This window comes from Pelodiscus sinensis, chromosome 2 (assembly GCF_052426305.1).
Source record: "Pelodiscus sinensis isolate ZL-2025 chromosome 2, ASM5242630v1, whole genome shotgun sequence".
NCBI lineage: Eukaryota > Metazoa > Chordata > Testudines > Trionychidae > Pelodiscus > Pelodiscus sinensis.
In genome coordinates this window covers 68,249,657-68,269,488 of record NC_143053.1, presented here as the reverse complement: position 1 = coordinate 68,269,488, position 19,832 = coordinate 68,249,657, and the positions used below count along the sequence as shown (strand labels likewise).

The 19,832-nt window shown below is 44.4% G+C and overlaps 1 protein-coding gene across 4 annotated transcripts in view; it reads right to left on the bottom strand.

Annotated features, from left to right (window-relative positions):
- The window catches only part of RB1CC1 (RB1 inducible coiled-coil 1), a 162,448-nt gene extending 150,383 nt beyond the window's left edge, over positions 1-12,065 (bottom strand). For 2 of the 4 annotated variants that reach the window (XM_075920707.2, XM_089776257.1), the window contains exon 1: positions 11,827-12,060. The gene's annotated coding sequence lies outside the window, so the exon portion shown is untranslated. Of the gene's footprint in view, positions 1-11,826 lie in introns of all 4 variants that reach the window. The other 2 variants (XM_075920708.2, XM_075920709.2) reach the window with 2 other exon arrangements.
- Between the last annotated feature and the right edge of the window lie 7,767 nt (positions 12,066-19,832).

Below are 19,832 nucleotides of genomic sequence, written 5' to 3'. Positions count from 1 at the left end.
CAAGTTTTAAAGGAACACAAACTGGCTCAAGATGTGGACAATAGCTGAACCAGTTGCTAATAGCAAGTAGGGATGTAAAATCTCATTTAGTTAACTGTTTAAACACTATAACGATTAAAAGACAGGAGGCAAGGGAAGCCGCTCCAGCAGGGAAGAAGGGGCCCTCCCTGCCACTGTGGACTGCTTTGGCTGGGCTGGAGAGTCCCTAACTGCAATGGACGTGGGCAGGGCCACCATGGACAAGAGCTGGAGCAAACCCACCGATGGTGGGCCCCACGGGGCTGAAGCACCCCCTGCCTGCTGTGCATGAGGGGCTGCTAGCCCCCACTGGTTAACACATTGTAACCAGTAAGGATAACCTTTCACATCTCTAATAGCAACCATACCATAATTCATGTCACTGTCTTAGGGGACCCAGAGAAGAGGCACCAAAGCAGCTCATCACAGTACCAATGAACTTCAGCAAAGGGAGATACATAAAAATGAGACTAGTTAAACAGAAATTAAACCAACAGTCACAATAGTGAAATGCCCAAGAGTTCTAAAAGGAACACAAGTATGAAACTGCAGAACTACTAACTGTGGTATGTAACCTACTCCTTTAACAAGCTTCTGTAGCAGATGACTGGAGGATAGCTAATGTGACACACCCTAGCTCAGTGCTACTCAATACAGAGCCCGTAGCCCGCATGTGGCCTGCAGCCAGTTTGTTTGTGGCACATGGTAAAGTTTGGGTTTACATGAGGCTCAACACACGGCCCACAGGTGCGAGATAAAACAAAAAAGTATTCAATATAATACTTCTGTTGATATTAATTTTAGTAGTTAAATCTTGGACTGTCATTGCTCATTAAAAGTGCTGTCATATGGGTGGAAATCAGGTAAATATTGCATGTTGTTAATAATCAGCAGAACTGACTTAAATGGGACCTGTGTGTTGTGTAGTCTTGCCTTAATCTTTGTATTCATGCCCATCAGTGTGAAAGAAGCTATTTGCATATACATTTGCATGTATATGCAACCACACTCAAGTGGCGGCCCTCGACACCTGCTGTGAGTATCACTGTGGCCCCTGGGGCTTCCAGAGTTGAATAGTCCTGCCCTAGCAACTACCTGAAGCAATTTGCCTAACTTCAGTCTCAGGTAAAGTCATTGAAACTATTGTAAAGAACAAAAGAACAGAATTATCAGACACATATATTAACATGATTTCTTGGGGAAAAAGTCTACATGGCTTCTGTAAAAAGAAAACATGCCTCATCAACATACTAGAATTCTTGGAAATGATCAACAAACTTGCAGCAGGAGTGACCAGATGGATATGGCATTCTTGAACTTTCAGAAAAATCTTTGACAAGGTACCTCAGCAAAGAAAGCAATCATGGGATAAATGGAATGGGTCAGTAATTGGTTAAGAGACAGGAAACAAAGGGTAGGAATGAATGATCAGTTTTCAGAATGGAGAGATCTAAAGAGTGGCAGTGTCCTCCACTGATCTGTACTGAATCCAGAGCAGTTCAACATATTCATAAATTAAAGGGAATAAGGATGTTAAAATGCAATGATCTGGCTAATTAGTCAAAAAGCACCTCTGCAGAGCTGAAGTGGGTGTAGCTCCAGAGGAGCCAACTCAAGCTGGGACTGAGCAGTCATGGCTCTTGACAGCACCACAGCCACCCAGGCTTTGGCTCTGCATTTTAAATGCTCTTACTACATTTAAAATGCAGAGGCACAGCAATCAGAGCAAACCGGGACCACTGGAACAGTGGAAGGTTCTGTCTGCCGCTAACAGGGATTGGTGCTGCAGCACCCCAAGTTCATGGCAGTCAGGTCTGGCCACCACAAACAGGGGTTGCTTGGCAGCAACAGCCCCTGTCTGCGAGGGGACCCAGCTCCTCGCTGGGACCCCTGCAAACAGGGGCTGCTTTGAAGCAGCATCCCTTATCCATCCCCTGCTGCCTTTGAGAGGGGCGGGGGAGAGGCGGAGGGGCAGGTGGTACTCTAGAGACAGTGCTGGGGGGAGCCATCTTTTAAGCTGGCTCCCCCCAGCACCAGCTCCCATCCTCCCTTGCTGCCTCTATTGGGGGGGGGGGGGGAGAGGAGGAGGAGGAAGGTGCCGCAGAGAGCATGGGGCGAGCGGGGACTGCTTGAGTCCCTGCTCGCCCTGTACTCCCTGCAGCACTTCTCCTTTTGAAATGTAAAAAGCTAGACTGGAATGAGAATTTTTAGCTGAAATGACCCTGTTTTGGCCACAACTCCCTATATTAACAAATCCCCTTAAATAAGAACATGTCACCTCTGAAGTGCCCAACCCAACTATCTACTGCAATAATCCAACCCATCAGTGCTTACAAGCAGAACAGTGATTAGACTGACAATTAATCTTACCAAGTGTAGGAGAAATACGCAATATTAGATTGTGACATTATAAAAATGAACACAAATTAAAGAAACAAATGTAAACTAAACTGAAACTGTCTCTTCTGTACACAATAGCAAACAGTACTCCATTTTATTAAATGTGGCAATATTTTTGGAATAACATGAAAATAAAGAAGCTGAGGGACACATGCAACTCTCATTTTTGTAAAGCATTAGGCATAACAAGGAATTATGACTTTTAGGCCTTGCTTACAGTATACAATTAAGTTGAGCTGTGTTAGTATGACTGACAGCCAGTTTTTCGAGTCCACACTACTCTCCTTCCTCTGGTGGTGCAAGTCCTCACCAGGACTGCCCAGCTCTCAACAGCCAGGCTCACAGCTGTAAACGCCACACAATGATGACAGGCAATACAAGCAATGCAGTGTTTACACAGACACTGAATTGCCCTAATTATACTGTCCTATGCACTACACCTCTTGTGATGGTAGAGTCATTAGGTCAGTACAGTGGGGAAATTAAAATAGTGGGAGAAACCCTAGATCACAAACTTGGCCTTAGTGCCCTCCATCTAAGAGCAAGGCATTTAATTCCACTTAAATGCCTCACTCTTACATGGAGGACACTAAGGCCAAGTTTTTATGAAGATATTTCCACTCATTTTCACAGCATCTCAGGACTGATACCAGCTCACAATAAAAGGGAAATATACAAATATAATGTGTTAAAGACCTAAAGAAAGTTTAGTTAATCAAAAATCTATTTTAAAAATGTACATTAAAATTAATAACACCATTAATCCCAAATAGTTGCCATTACAAAAAAAGAAAAAGAAAAACTGATTAAATACTTCTCTTTCTCCAAAATAATTAGGGATGGCAGTTTAAAATGGTATACAGTGTTCACAACTTGAGTATTTATCCATGGCATAATCAACAAGTATCTTTGGACTGCACAAAACAACAGAACAGTGACAGTAACAGTATCAGGAACTATGAACTTACACAGAAGAGTGAATTGTCAAAAATGACAAAAAATTCTACTCAGTTTCACAGCACTATAACATTTCTGTGATCCTGTCTTACTAGAAGCAAAGCAGCTAAGGAAACAGAAAGTGTTGCTTAAAACTCAGGTTCATGGTGAGGGTGGAGAGAAGGGGAAGTGCAGGTAATCCGAACAGTAACACACCACATCCTACCCACACTCATCCCCGAGAGATTGATGCTTATCTAATGTATAGACAGAAGTTACTTTTCTGGTTGTCATTAACTTACACTAAAATCAACAACTGTGCATCCAGATAATTTAACAGATGTATAAAGAGCTAAGAAAGTAGTAACAACATGTTCAGAGAAAAAAATGTGGAGAAACTTCCTCTTGAGCCACCTCCTAATATAGTGCCATTGACAAAGTGCCATTCACAAACAATATCAAGAGCAAGTAAACCCATTTAGATGAAAACACCTACAGAATACATACATAATTTATGACAAAACAAAATGAAACCTTACACTGGATAACATGAACCAACTATATAAGCGCATATAAAGTGTTAGCTGTTTGATGAAAATAACAGTACAACAATTCAAACAGAACTGAGTTACAATTTAATACGCTGAACTCTAGAATAACTCTCAACTCCGGACGGAGAGATAAGCTATCTGAATACAGAACTGTCAATTCTGAGCTAAAAAGTTTCTGAAGAGTAGTCGTGTTAGTCTGTAATTTTAAATAGCAATGAGTCTCTCTGCTCATCTAAGGAAGTGGTTTTGCTCTCGAAAGCTCATGATACTATATATTTGTTAGTCTGTAAGGTGCTACAGGACTACTCGTTTTTTACTTCTGAGCCAAGTTTGCACAGGCTGAACCTTTCTACTCTGGCACCCTTGAGACCTGAACCAAAGAATTTGCAGGACCACAGGAGGTTGATATTGTCTAGCAGCATTACCAACATTTCCAGTTCCCTGGGCTCTTAGAAGACATTTAAGGGTAGATTAGAGTTAAAGAATAGCATAGAACACTGAGAGCCAGGACTGGTGGATGTAAACAAACTTTTTAGGACGGCAGGAAACTTGGCCACAACCATGATAAATGGACACCTGAGTTAATTAAAATCATGTTAGACCACAGATGTTGCTGGACCAGAGAGGTTCAGCCTATATTTCAGCTATACTATATAGACAATTACAAAAAATCCTTCCTCATAATATTACGTTTCATCCGAGCATACTAGCTATGTAAAAAAAGGCAGAAGAAGTTTAAAGAGTGAAACAGTACCTTTGGTCCAGCATCAGCCATTGTCAAAACTTTACCCTGTGCCCTTCTGTAAACTAACCAAGACACAAGGCTTTGCAGAAACCCCTAAACAAATCACCACATTTGCGTTAGTTCATGTTACGGCATGAATTTACCCTACACTTGAGGATTAAGTTAACTCATTGCTGGGGTTAAGCAAGCCACACCTCCCCCTCTCCCCCCACACACACCTCGAATAGGCGTGCTCAAGGTGCAGCGCTAATATAGAAAAAGAGTAGACCAGGCCAGTCTGGGCTAACTGCTGAGGACAAGGATGCTTCTTGCTGGTTCCAGCCTGGAAATACCTGGAACTCCTGACTGCAGAAGCCAAAGGCATTGAGACCCAGACAGATGCCTGAGTGTACATGGATGCCCAAGAAGGACCAGAGGCACTAGAAACCACACTGGCTGAGACTTCCAGAGAACCCAGCGATGCCAACTCTCAGGCACATGGTAAGAGTAACATGGGAATAGCTATAGTTCCGTGGAAAGCTGATGTGCTCTCTTCAACAACTGAGCTAGCAGGGCTCTGAACACTCTGCCACTGCTAGAGCTCTGGCATGAAAACTTAGCAGTTACACTACTATTCAATAATTCCCAGGGATGGGGCCAGCAGCCAGTGCACTCCCAGCCTCACTCCACCCCACACTACTGCCTCTGTATCAGAGGCAGCAGCACAGGGTGCCAGGCAGTAGCTGAGCCACGAGGGGAGCCAGTTTAAAAACCAGCACCCTGCGCAGATACAGAGGCAACAGCAAGGGGTGGCAGCAGACCATGTGTGTGAGGTCTGAGCTCCCCATGGACAGAGGCAGAAGCGGGGGGGGGGGGGGGGGGGGAGGAGAAGAGGAAGGGGCAGGGGAGGCTACCACAAAGCAGCCTCTGTTCTTGTAGGAGGCAGCAAGATAGGTGGGTCTGTGGAGCAGGCACATGCAGGTAGCTGGCTTGAAAGATGGCTCTCTGCTAGGGATGTTAAATTTACTCACTACTCAATTATTTGATAGGGCAAGGCAGCTCCACTTAGTCCTGACTCATGCCTGGACCAAACCCTGCTGCGGCTCTGCAATTTAAAAGGCAGTAGGAGTCGGGCAGCCTGCTCCCCAGTTCCTACTGCATTTTAAATTGCAGAGCCACAGTGGGGTTTCGTCCCTGACCTGACACAACAGCATCTAAACTTAGTAGGGGAACCAGTACATGCAGAGAGCTATCTTAAAAGCTGTCTCCCCATGAGCACTGGTTCCCAATGAAAATTTCAGCAAGTACAAGTTTACCAAACTTTTAACATCCATAGTACCTAGGAATCATTTCATCTACGGTTGCACACAGACTTCCAAACCAATGACTATGTGATTAGTCAGAGAGCTCTAGATATGCTTGTGTCACAGATTTCAAGGCTAGATCATCAGAGTAAGACCCAGCCTGACAGAGCTGTGCTCAACCTCAAAGCTAGGCTGACAAAAACATCACTGAGTACTATCACTTTTAGGGAGGTCAATGAGGAGTTGACTAGACAATTAACTGATTAACTAATAAGCCTAGGTTTATCTAGTCGACTACTTGAATCCCCCCATTGCTGCCTCTATCAGAGGCAGTGGGGAGGGAAGGAGGGAGAGCAGGAGCTGGCTTGAAGTAAGCAGAGGCAGCGAATTGGGGTTGGGGGCCATATCCACCACTAATAAACTTCAAATATATCCAGTAAGTCATCAGAAAATGTTACCCTAACACATACTCCTCCTTCTCCCCCGCCCTCCCCGCTTTTTTAATTAGCAAAGAGGTCTAGTTGAGTAAGTACGTTTCATGCATTTAGAACTTTATTAAGTCACTAGTATTAATCCACACTCCATTACAATTCAACAGGTAGTCATCACAGAGTCAGACAAGTGCAATATGTTAATGATGTGATAACCATGAGCTAACAAGTATGCATCTACATGAGTTGTACACCTGTAATGTGCTTCAAACAGTAGTAGATAATGCATCCTAATCTTCGTTTTAACAGTGGCTTCCTATGTTCTTCAAGACAAATCACTTAATTCCCCTACACCATAACTTCATCATGCCTGATGCTAGCATGGTAAGTTTGGGTATGTCTACACAGCAAAGTTATTTCGAAGTAACAGCCCTTATTTCAAAATAACTTTCCTAGTGTCTACACAGCCAAACTGCTATTTCGAAATAAATTCAAAATAGCGGAGTGCTTATTTCGAATTTGGTAAATTTCATTCTACGAGGAATAACGCCAAATTCGAAATAGCTATTTCGAAATAACTGCTGTGTAGACACTTATTTCAAAATAGGGGGCCTCCGGCATTCCCAGGGTGCCCTGGTGGCCACTTCAGCCTCAACCAAGAACACTCCTCTCTCTCCTCGCCTCACTGGAGCCCTTAAAGGGGTAGACTCTGGCCACAGTGCCTGTGCCAGCTCCAAGCCTGCCACCCCAGAGCCAGCAGTCACTGCCCCTCACACAGCGGCCCCAAAACATGAGCCAGTAAGCCACTGGCAGCCAGCCCTCTACCGCTCCCCAGGACCAGTCTGCCAGCTCCCAGGAGCCTGCCAGGGCCCAGAGAAGGCGGGCGCCTTCCTGATCCAGAGTGGAGATCATGGGCCTTATTCAAGTTGGGGGGGGATGCCCCCAACATCCATGATCTCCGCACTAGATGGAAGAATGCGATCGTCGATGGCAGGATAGCTGCCAGCCTGGCCACCAAAGGCCACATGTGAACCTAGAGGCAGGTGTACATGACAATCAAGTTGGTCCAGCGACACCTCCAACCCTGAGCTTCCCCTTCCCCTTCTTCCCCATTCCAGCTCCCTCCTCCCAGGTTTCCCCATCCCCTCTCCCACCCTCTCTTCTCCCCTCTCCTGTCTCCTTTCCCCAGTCTCAGCAGAGTTTCATCCCCTCCTCCTCCTGCCAGTTTTGTTAAATAAAGAGAGTTTGTGTTCATGAAAATACATGTATTTTATTTTACATCAGGAAGGGGAGTTAGGGAGGGGTAAGTGGAAGGATGTGAGGGAGGAATGAGGCACAAGCCCCTAGTGGAGCAGACCAGAGAGGCTCTTAGTACTCCTAGGGTAGAAGCTCTCCCGTAGGGCTTCCTGGATACTGACAGCCCCCGATGGACCTCCTGGATGGCAGCCTGAAGAAAGTGCAGCCAGGCTCGCAGCAACACGTCCACAAGAAGCACCAGAGTGCCCAGGGGCAGCTCTGGCTCCATGTTGCAGGGTGTTGTGGTGTCCCAAGTGAGGGCAACCAGAGCACCCAGAGACAAAATGCTTTGCTGTCCCTCACTGAGGTGGACAAGCAAGCAGAGAAACCTGAGATCTGGCTGTCCGGGGGGGGGGGTCCCTTTAAGCACAGACCTCAGATAGCCTCAGGCAGCAGCCCCACACAGTAAGTCCTGACCTGGTGCCTTGCAGGAACTGGTTCCAGCCAGCCTTAAATGCTGGTTCACTCAGTATCCACTCAGTGTGGACGCACTATTTCAAAATGCATTGTGTGTGTAGACACGTTATTTTGAAATAAGATATCTCAAAATAACACTGTAGTGTAGACATATTCTTTGAGAGCTACAGATAGAACACTAAGCATAAACATAACTATCTTAAATTTATGCCCAGTTGGGTGACTGAATGAAAAACTATGTTGTCCTCCCTCTAAATGTCTTAATCCCTTCCTGTTTCATTAATGCATGTTCTTTTTTTAGCATATGTAATTACCACTAACAAATAGATGACAAGCCTTTGACAACAGAGGGGACCAGTGTTCCCTGTACGCTGAGTGCTCCGGTTTTCGCCCAGGAGAGATTCAAACACTGCACAACTGATTAGCAGAGTGCCCACAACTAGCAGCATGTGTTTCTACTGGAGGTGCACATTCATATTTGCCTCAGTGCATATAACAAAAATTATTCTGCACATAAATGGAAAAAAAAGAGGAAACATTGGTGGGGACTTGCAAAAAAGTGTTCCAAACATCTGATATTTTATCAAAACTAACTACCTTAACTGTGGGGAAAAACTCACATTTTTCCTCAATAATTGAAAACATATCAATTATCTAATCAATTAAATAAGAACAATACCTAACAACATTGGAAAGAATCTCCATTTCTATCCCACAGCATTACTTCACTAGAAAATAGTATCTGTTTCCAATTCCAGTTTACTCATAAGGCAGAAGAAAAAAAAATGCGCCTAACATGTACCAAAAAAAGTTTTAAATATGTGTAACTTTGAAAATTCTTCATTATAGCATCTAAGGTGAAAACCAAACTGGTATAACAAAAATGTACACATTTTCAAGAAGACTGATTTCAACCTGTCCATTTTCAAATTCATTGGAACAGCTGAGTTCTATTAATAGATCACAGGTCTGAATATCACATGGTTGGAACCACAAGTATATGAAGGCTGTTGGAGACTTACAGGAGCACACACTACTCCCTCATTTAATTTCAGTGTCCACATTTCCGTTGCCCATTTAATGACAATTGCAGTAGACAAACTAGAGACTAAAACATATTATATCATGAGTTTTTGTGATAAAGTGGCTTGCACCCATGAAAGCTCATGATAGTAAATATATATGTTAAGTCTCTAAGGCTGTCTACACAGCAGCATTATTCCAAAATAACATAGCCCACCTCTACACAGCAAGCAGTTATTTCGACAATGTCAAAATAACGTTGAGTTGGAGGACTACTTACTCTGACACCTGTCACCCTCACTGTACGAGAAGTAAGGGAAGTCGGAGGAAGAGTGCTCTAACTCAGATTTGCTGCTGTATAGACAGCACCAAAAGCCGAAATAAGCTATTTTCACTTAAGCTACGCAATTGACATAGCTGGAGTTGCATAGCTTATTTCAGCTTTATCCCTGCTGAGTAGATGTGCCCTAACATGCCACAGTACTGCTTACTAGATGTACACAGAAAAGCAAAGTATGTATTGTAAGATAGGAAGAAAGGAGCTCTATTTATTATATGTTCTTAATTGATCTTCAGATTACTTTCTTTAAAGTGCATGCAGATGGGTTATCAGAAAATCTAGGGTAATAAACTGGTGAGAAGCATAGCCCATCTGCTACCCCTGTGATGCTGGGAAAGAAAAGAAAAGTGGCATTTCTACCAGTATGTAATCCTTTATGTTTTTTTAAACCAGCTTCTAGCTGGTATCTGTCAGATAAGTGTGATGCTCCCCCCACATACTTCTAGCTAATGAAAGGAAGAAATGGATTTTTAACCCGTCCAGCCTCCTTACTGCCCCCTCCTCTTAAAGTTTCCTGGCTGCACTGTGTGCATGTAAGGTTAGTGGTAGAAAATAGTCTCTGTTACTCTCCTCCTCTCAGCTGTCTATTATAGGCCTTCCATCTCCTTTATTAAAAACTGCAGTTCTGGGTGCTGCTCTACTTCTCCCAAGAAGTCACATGAAAAGTAGGAGATGCACTAGCACAGTCTGTCTACACATGAATAAAAATAACATTGCGGTTTGTAATCGATTCATATTTGGAAGATTAACAACAAAAATTGTAAGCAGATTTTTAAACAAATGCTTACATGCTGCATAAATAGCATAGTTAGGCACACATACTACTCAAGGAAAATTTTAAACCAGTTACAGACAACCAGACTTGCAAATAATATATAGAAGTCAATTATCCTTGTTGTAAATGCATTAACTTCCATGAGGGTCACACATCCATAGTTCGGTCAACTCTCCCATTAAAAGTTTCTCAAAAATTGTCACCTGTTATTAAAATTTAATCATATTAGTTAACTACATTTTACCTATGAAAGGTGAGATTTATAAGGTACTTGGTTTGATAGCTGCTTTCAGGTCAGACTTCAGTATGTGAAATTCCAATATACAAACAACAGTACTACATTCAAAAGGAACAGATCACTCATGTAAAAATTAGTCTGTCCCGTCTATACTAATAATGCAATTACTTAAGTATATGTTTAATTTTTACTAGAAACATAGAATACTAGAACTGGAAGGGACCTCGAGAGGTCATCAAGTCCAGTCCCCTCATGGCAGGACCAAGTACCATCCAGATCATCTAGTATGAGGCCACTACTTAGATTAGTAAAGTTTAGTGTTAAATAATGTGAACACTTATGAGGGCCTTTCCTGGCAAAAAGCAATGTATAGGATAAATATCCTATATTTCTGCAAGAAGTTCACAGTGGGATGCTATTTGGAAGTCTAATGTGAAGATGTGGCTTACAAAATGTAAGATGTTAACATATTTTGAAATATCATAAATCTGTGCTATAATCACTGTACAAGAATACATATGACCTACTACTCCTTTTTAAGTGTGCTCTGCTACTCACTACCAAGTAAATTCTGTGCCCTCTGTAAAATCTGTTCCGAGTCCCAACAAGCAGTTACAAAAAAGCAAAGCAGGTGAACTCTAGACAAGGTAAAAAGAAAACTCAACATGGGACTGTGTTATGCTTCACGTTTTGAAAGTATTCTTAAGTAGTAATGACAAGAATAATCCCAATGTGAAAGAGCACCAGACAACCTGTGATTCCTAGAAATTGGAACAAAACTGAAGGTGGAGACAAATCCGCACTAGCACCCTTACAGACCTAATGCTTCTTACAAGGTTTGACTGTTGTCAAAGGCTGGCACAGAAGCGTGGACAGGCTGAGTCATTCCTCGTAGTAACTTCAGGGCGAATCCCCTTCCCGACAGTGGTGGGAAGGGAACCGAAGGCACCCCCTCGCCCGTCTGCCCTGCCAGACCCGCTCCCTGGAGCTGTTTACAAACAGCCGCTGTCAAGCAGCAGGACGATCCCAGCCCTCCCCAGTGAGACGCTACTGTGTGGCCACTCCGAGGGCAGCGCCTCGCAACCTGTTCACAGTGACCCCGATCACCGGCGCAGGAGAGGGACCCCACCTCCCTCCCCGCTCGCTCTTTCCCCATCGCGCCCCGCGGGGACCAGCCGGCCGCCGAGCTCACAGCTGGGACGGGCCCGCGCTGCCCGGTGAACCACTCACCCCGCGCCCCACCAGCCTGCTGGGAGGGGCGACCCCCCTGGGCAGGGCCCCGCCAGCTTCCCCCCACTCGCCCCTGCCTGGCTCGCCCACCCGCAGCGGTGGGAAGCGGGCTCCGCGGTCCCCCTCCCCTGAGGGACACTCACCCACAGCGGCCAGGCGGCCCCGCGCACCATCCTGCGGTGCCCGGCGGCAGCGGCTCCTCACTGCGGCTGAGACCCGCCGGCGGGCTCCGGACTCACCCCACAGACGCGGCCTCTGCCTCGATGGGGGGGGGGGGGAGAGCTCCCTGAGGGCGCCGGACCCGAGTGGGAACAGGCGGGGCTGGGGGACTCTGAACCCCGCCACCGTCCTCCTGGCGCAGCCGCTGCCGCTGTTTGTTATTGTCGTCACTCTCTTCCGGCGCGGTGCACGCTGGGTAAGGGAAAGCCGGGAGGGGAACCATGGAGAGGAGGCGGGCGCGGGGCAGGGCGGAGGCGGAAGGAGGCAGCTGGACAGCATCGGAGCGCCACGCGCAGGGGCAGGCGGGTGCGCGAGCGGGGTCAAGAGGCTGGCTGCGTGACTGAGGCCCAGCGAAGGGGACAAGGCCTCAGGCCCCCAACAGTCACTGTCCCCGCGGGCCCGGCCAGGCTGCAGATCGGGGTTCGTGTGGGGTCGGGGCGCGTCTTACAAGGGTGCGCTGGGCCCGAAACTTTCTGTTTGGGCCCTGGAGGGGGGGCTGCTGGGACTGGGATTAAGGCCCGTGCCCAGGGGCCGGCTGGGAGGTGAGCGAGGTGCAGGGAAGAGGAGAGTCCGGTCTGAGGCCCACGCAGCCCAGAACACTTCTTCAGTGTCCTTTGCCTAGCGTGACGCTAGTCCCGTTTCTGCTGGCCTTTGCCTGATTGGGGCTAGGTGGTAGGGCTGCAGCTGGAGCTGGGCGTGTGATGCTTAAGCTTAAATCACAGCAGTCCCAGGCTGGCACAGACAGCAGCTAGTGGCCTCACAGGCACGGCAGGTAATCTGCCTGTTGTTAGTGGGTAGGTGGTCAGGGCGGCTAACCCAACCTGCCTCTCAGCATTGGCCTTTCTCTACCTAGACTACAGAAGCTGGGAATTTGCATCCCCAGATCCACAATACAGCCTTAGACCCACCTCAGCAAGACCCTCCCAACTCAACAAGAGCCCATCCTTCTGTATTCAAGGTTTTACTCTTCCTCCTTTGCTTCTCTGCTGTGGCGCTGCTCTGCCTCTTTTTTCCACATCCTATATTTCTTTTGCTTTATAAAAGCTACACTGTTTTACTGAAGTAACCCAGTACTGCATCAATATACAATAGTAACTAGGGCATAGTGTCATCTTCTCCCCAACCTTTGGCTGCTTCCTTGCTAGCACTCTTTTCCAAAGCCTCCATCCTGTATATCTAGTCATTTTCTTCTGCATCTTGTAGTTATTCTTTACCTCATTAAGGCTATGTCTACACTTGCGGCTTCTTGTGTGAGTAATATGCAAATGAGGCTAAGCGTGGAATATCGCTGTTCTTCCTGCAAAGTAATAGGTGTAAATGGCATTGCGCAAGTGGGTTTTTCTTGCGCAAGAAGGGGCAGTGTAGATGCTCCTTGCACAAGAGCCTCTTCTGAAAAAAATGGTGGCTTATTAGGTATGCAAATGAGGCTTGGCAATAGTCCACGCTTAGCCTCATTTGCATATAACTCGCGCAAGAAGCCGTGAATGTAGACATAGCCTAACTGTGTTATCATATATGGATTTTGTACCCTCTCCCACAGACTAGGTTATGCCTGGCTTAAAGAACAACATGGTTGGGTGAACAGTAGCTTTAAGAGTTTCATGGCTGGCTAGTTACTGCTACTTGTCTGAAGACTTCCTTTCTTTTCCACAGTTGAGCTATTTCTAGTGCAGTGGTTGCCACTATTAAATAGCTGCTTGTAAGAGGGCACTGCAGGAAGCAGTGATGGCTTCTGGAAAGCACAGTTATTAGTGCCTGCATGCCTCCTGGTACTCTCAAGCCAGTCCAGGTGTATGTATTACCACATAGATAGGTATCCATACAAGTAGCTTCTGGATTTGGGATCAGATTCATAAATTAATTTGTAAATATAATACAGTCAATTTTAGGCTATGGCAGCATTACATTGGCTACTGGTAGAATACCAAATCAGGTAAGTTACAGTACACTTAACATCTAGCTAATGAAAAAACTTCACCCTTGAATTGACTATCAGCAATAATTGGGTCAAGCTTAACAACCTAAACAAAACAAATTATAAAGGTCATCTTTCCACTCCCATCACATTTTCATTTCCTGCTTCTAATTAATATTTTTACTTACTAATATACATGCTTTTGGCCCTGATCCTGTAAACTATCCCACACATAAGGTCAATAGGACTTCACTTGCTCACTGGACTACACCTACCTAGAACTACTTGCAAGGTTTGGGCCTTCTGTAGTGTCATATCTGTGTTTCACTTTTTTTCAGTGAGTATACTAATCTTTGCTGTATTACATCAACACATAATGCCAGACAGCAAGCCAGTAATATAATACTTTCTCAGTTACACATTTTCTAAATTTGCACCTACTATGGATGTATATCTTCCTCAGTGTTTTATCCTGTGCTCAGTGATCCTGAATCAGTTGTACCAGAAAACTCTGTAAATACTAACTAGTTCTCTTAATTTTTTAATATATTGGATGAATACATAAACTTGAGTATATTTTGGAAACTCAGATATTCTAGCTATATGGTACTTCTGCAAGAAATGGTTAAATACCAGTTTTTCAGTTTTGAAAAGCATATCATTCTTTCCCTCTCACAAAAGCACATATGGGAAACTACTAACACACACTCATGGGGAAACATGCTATGGTAACTGCTTCCCTGCCACTTTTTTCATATTTCCTCTGAATTCTTCTCATCTGTACCAAGGGAAACAGTGTAGCATTTGGCTCTTAGTAAATAGTAAGCACTGATTTTCTCTTGGCAATATAGAACTTTAACCACAACAAATGCTGACGGTTACAAAAAATGAAAGTGAAGATCGCATTAATGTCTTTGTTCTTACAAATTAAAATCTAGTTCAGTTAGAAAATTCCTATCTTGCCAGTAGTGTTGTGTGTCAAGATGGTAAAAAGAGGCATTGATACAATTGTAATGTAGTAGATAATATTTAATCAAGGATGTACTGTATATGTGGGAACTTGTGATAACAGCATCATAAGATTCTAAAGAAAGCATAGAACAAACATACTTATGTAAAAAGTCCACGATGAAGAACTGAAAGCAAAGTAGGTTGATCTTTATTCTTTGGTCATTTCTTCATCTTGCTCAGAATGTGGTGGTTCATTGCTGGTTGACATGGAAGTATCTAATTAAACATTTAAGATCCTGTTTGAAAGTCCAATTTGTAACATTTTTTTGTATTAAAAGTAAGCTTAATGGTATTTAATTTATACTAGCATATTTGTGAAACAGGAATCAACCATTAGTGGTAGAGGATACCTACAGCTATGGGAAGAGCTTGTAATGCTATATTAATGTTAACTTTACCATTGACTAAATCAGTGGCTCTAATCCTTTCCAGACTTTCAGGAGTCTTATTTTCCTTGCATATATCCAAGTTACACATCATTGAAAAACTATTTGCTTATAAAATGTGAAATAAAACTTAGGGCTGTCAATAGTAGTTAGCTTAAGCAATTAACTCAAAACAAATTAACTAAATTTAAAAACTCAATTGCAGTAAATCACATTTGAATCACATTGTTGAACAATACTATAGCACCAATTTAAATAATAAATACTTAAAATCTTTTCCTACATTTTCAAATATCTTGATTTCAGTTACAACACAGAATACAAAATGTACAGTGATCACTTTATATTATTTTTATGGAAAATTTTTCCACAGGGAAAAATAATATTTTTCAATTCTCCTCACACAAGTACGCTAGTGCAATCTCTTTATCATGAAAATGCAGCTTTACAATGTAGAATTTTGTTTACATAACTCCACACAAATAAAACAATCTAAAACTTTAGTTAATTACATTTGTGACTCGAACGCCTTGTGGGGAGAACTGTATGTCTCCTGCTCCATGCATGTTTTTACCCACATTCTGCTATATATTTCATGTTATAGTCTTCTTGGATGGTGACCTAGCATATGTTGTTTAAGAATACTTTCATTGAGGATTTGACAAAAGGCCAAGAAAGTATCAATATGAGATTTCTAAAAATAGCTGCAAACATTGACCCAAGATTTAAAAATCTGAAATGCCTTCCAAAATCCGACTGTGATGAGGTATGAAACATGTTGTTATAAGTCTTAAAAGAGCAACATTCCAGTGCATAAAGTATAAACCTGAACCACCAAAAAAGAAAATCAGCTTTCTGTTGGTAGCATCTGATTCAGATAATGAAAGTGAACATGTATCATTCCACACTGTTTTGGATAGCAATCAAACAGAACCTGGCATTAGCATGTAGGGGTATTAAAATTAGATCAATCAACTAATCAAATAGTTGATGGAATTTCAATAGACTATTCAATTAGTCGATAAGGGCGCTTCTGCTTTGAAATGTAGCAAGAGCCCACCCGGCTGCGCACCATTCTGCCTTTGAATGTACAGCAGGGGGTCTTGTGCATTTCAAAGATTGAAACACTATGTGAAGTCTGGGAAGTTGCCCTCAGAGAGTACCTCGCTGGCCCCAGGCTCCATGCGGTGCTTCCACTTTGAAATGTACAAGAGCCCCAGAGGTGCTCTTGTGCATTTCCCCCCAGCATGCCGTCCTCTTTCTCACCCCTTGCTGCCTTTTTCTGATCGAGGCAGCAAGGCAGGGGGAGGGAAGCAACCAGTCAACTAGTGAAAGGGTGTCCAACCTGCAGCTTGAAAAATTGTGGCTCCCGCACTCTCAGCTCTTAAAGGGAGAGCGTGGATTTTTGTTTTTTTGCTCAACCAAACGCAGCGGCTGGGGCTTTTTTTTTTTTCTCAATAACTTTTTTCCCCTCTGGTCTTTTGTGCTGTATCTACCACTATTTTGGCTTTTCGTCTGTAATGGGTTGGCCACCCCTGGACTAGTGTGTCAACTATCCAATAACTTTTTGCTTATCAGATAGTCAATTAGTCGCTTACATTCCTATTAGCTTAGTCCTCTGAAATGGTGGGTAAAGCTCCTTTAGTTCTCCAATGCTCTAATTCAAAGTGGGCAGTAAAACTGAGGAGATGCACCTGGGTTAGCCCCGGATGGGCTGCTGGCACTATATTTACCTGCGCTACCACCAATATTCCCTCTAAACTGCATGACAGTACAGCTTCACAGGTGATTAATCAGCCCCACCCAATCAGTCATCATCCTGCACAGAGCTCTAAGTCTCTGACAGCGTGGGGCTAATTAATCACCTGTGAGCATGGGCAACTTAGAGGGAAACTGGTCACTGCAAGTATGGCTTCTTGAAGCTCTTGTTGGCTGCAGATTGCCATTGTTGCCCAGTGGGAGCTGTGGGAAACAGCACAGACTAGGACACCACTTCCCACAGCTCCCATTGGCCGAGAACGGTGATACGTGTCAATGAGAGCATCAAGTGGTTGTGCCTGTGGAGACAGCTCACAAAGGACTAATCCTGACAAACTGCTTTCAGTTCACAGGCCAGTTATTGCCCACTACTGATGTAATTGAAAGCCTAGGTAAGTCAATACAGCGGAAGGGGCCCTCCTATTTTTCTTGCTCTAGAGCAGTGTTTCTCAAAGTGGGCCATGTGTTTCCCACTGTAGACCACATTTTTCTTCTTTCCCCCTCATTGTCATTGACAACTTATTTCCTTTCTATTCAAATGTTTCCTTCATCTGAGGGACCACTCCCTTAGGTTGGTGTACCGCTGCAGTTCTGTTTTGAGAATGCAGCTCCATCGTTTTCATACTTGAGTTTAGAAGCCTCACTGGTATATTTCCTTTGACGTCATTAGTCAGTACATTGGCTGGCAAGAAACCATTAGGTAGTCTTGTCCCAAGTGTAGGCTCTACAAGCACTCAATAGCCATTGATTTTTCTTGGTACCTAGCAGTGTTAATCATGGATCTTTTCTCTCCAGGGAGGATAACTGTCCTCTATCTTCTGCCCACTTTAACATTTCCAGTCTGCCCAGTGATATCCAGGAAGTGACTTTGCCTCTCAACTTGAACCAGTACTCTACTCAGCAAAGCATTCTTCTTAGAGTGCCCATGAGAATTCACCTTTTTTGGTTCCCTCTTTCAACAGTAGCTCCTCTCCCTTCTATATTCTCCCCCTATTTGTGATCCTCTCTGATGTATGCTTGCCTTTTCCCATTATTGATCCCCTTCCTGTGATGCTCCTCTTCCCCCATCTGTGATCCCGCTGTCTTATGTACTCTTCTCCCCATCTCTCTTCCTGCATGCTCCCTCTGTTATTTTCATGCCCCATCCTTTCCCTGTGCTTGATAAGGGGTTAATACCCCCTTGCTAAAAGTTTGGCAGAGCCAGAATTTCACACCAACATATCCAGATCCCATATTAACAACATTTACCAGCATCATGTTATATACAAAAACATCATCAATTAACAAAATAATATGTAACATATTTAACATTCCATTTCCACTTCTTTATACTAATACATAATAATAGTCATTAAAACTCTATAGAACCAATAACAATCACTCTTCTTCACTATGGTGGCAATAGCACTGCCCTCAATTGGGAACCTGGAGAGTGGCAACAGCTGCCTGGGTGCCCAGCTATGAAGACAATGCCACTACCAGCAGCACAGTGGTAAGGGTGGCAATATCATATCATGCCACTTTTACTTCTGTGTAATGCTTGACCTTTGTGCTAGAAAGGGTAGCTAAAGTGATATGTGGCAAATTTTGGGGTGACTAGAGTCTCCACTGGTCTCCCTAGAATTGTCCTTGATCCTGCTTCAGTCTCATTCTGCAATACCCAGTCTATATTTATTCTGCTGTGAGCAGGTGTGCTTTTGGGCAGACCTCACTGGAAATGCCAAGGTCAGGGCAGTTTGCAAAATGAAGAGCAAATACTTACTCACCCATGTTAGGAGTTAGACTCCCCAACCAATCACAAACTGTGCTTCTGATTCCCCATACTGGTTATTGAGAAGCCAAAAAAGAAATCAGCCTGCTTTATTGAATTCCAGCGCTCCAGCTGCCAGTCAGCACCTATGTCAGGTACAGTGAGAAGTTATCTTAAAAACTCTGCTCCCACAATATGCAACATGTTTTTCTGACCCCAAAGAGAAGCCACATTAATAAATCAGTATAGATTTAGACATAATCCAAAATGCCATGCTGCCAGTCAATCCTTTAGTGTCTAAAGGCTTATTATCATGTAAAAAAGAAAGAACCAGTGTTAAGTGGTAAAGCAATCACATACATATGGGCTGTGTCGAAACTGCACGCTTCTTGCGCACGAATGGCTGTTCTTGAGCAAAAACTTGGCAGCTGGCTACACTGCACACGCATTCTTACACAAGTAAATTTACAGTATAGCATCAGAAAACAGGGCTTCTTGTGCGAGAGCTCAGATGCTCCGTATCAAGAAGAAACTCAAGAGGCCAGTGTAGACAGGCAGCCAAGAGTTTTTGTGCAAGAACTGGCCTCCCAGTAAAAAAGCCAAGTGGCCGCTTGTACGCTCCGTACCCGCACTTACAGCTCCTTACTTCCTGGTTGCCGGACCCCTCCTTAAAGCCACACGCAGCCTGCAGTCTGCACGGGAGCAGAGCCTGCAGCTCCACCATGCAGCTTTGCCCTGCTGCACCCACAAGCCCCACAGAAATGTCTGCTCCAGGGGGACACCGAGAGCCTGCACCCTCCTCCCAGCAGCCACCTAGGGCTCCCAGCAGTCCTGGAGGGGCACAAAGCAGCATGCCCCTTGCTGGTCCGAGGCAGAGGTCAAGGCCTTTCTTGACTTGTGGGCTGAGGAATAAGTTCTCCACAGCCCCCATACCTGTCACTGGAATGTGGACATTTTTAGCCGCATGGCCCAGGCGCTCTCCCAGCAGGGACATCCAGCCCAGACCCTTGATCAGGTGCGGGCTAAGGTGAAGGAGCTGCGCCTGGGCTATGTCTGGGCCTTTAAGAGCCAGGGGGCAGGAGCCGACACCTACCCCCACTATGACAGCTT